Raw genomic sequence first — 375 nt, 5'->3', positions numbered from 1 at the left:
CATTCACAAACTCCTCAAGATCATCTAGTTCATTTTCATTTTGTGCAATCCCAACATAGAATCCTTTCACCAGACTAGCACTATAGGTTCTGTTCTTAAAAACACTCAATTTCTTTATCTTCATTTCTTTAAAATATTCTAATAATTCTTCTTTCATTTCTAAAACTTCATTAAAGATGTCCCAATCAATGTATTTCCCACATGAGATAGAAGCATTTTCAATTTTCCTAAACCTATCCTCATGAATCTTATTTCTAAACTTCAGGGATGAAAGGTTACCTTTTGTACAAAATTTTCTGTTTTCCTTTTTTTTCTCTGATTTTTGTTCTTTTTCCCTTTATTTCTACCCAATTTCTATAATCACTGAAGCAGACT

This window comes from Theobroma umbraticum, unplaced genomic scaffold (genome assembly GCF_002168275.2).
Source record: "Theobroma umbraticum cultivar Fairchild unplaced genomic scaffold, ASM216827v3 scaffold_81.0, whole genome shotgun sequence".
In the NCBI taxonomy this organism is placed as follows: domain Eukaryota; kingdom Viridiplantae; phylum Streptophyta; class Magnoliopsida; order Malvales; family Malvaceae; genus Theobroma; species Theobroma umbraticum.
Note: the sequence above shows the minus strand (reverse complement) of the source record.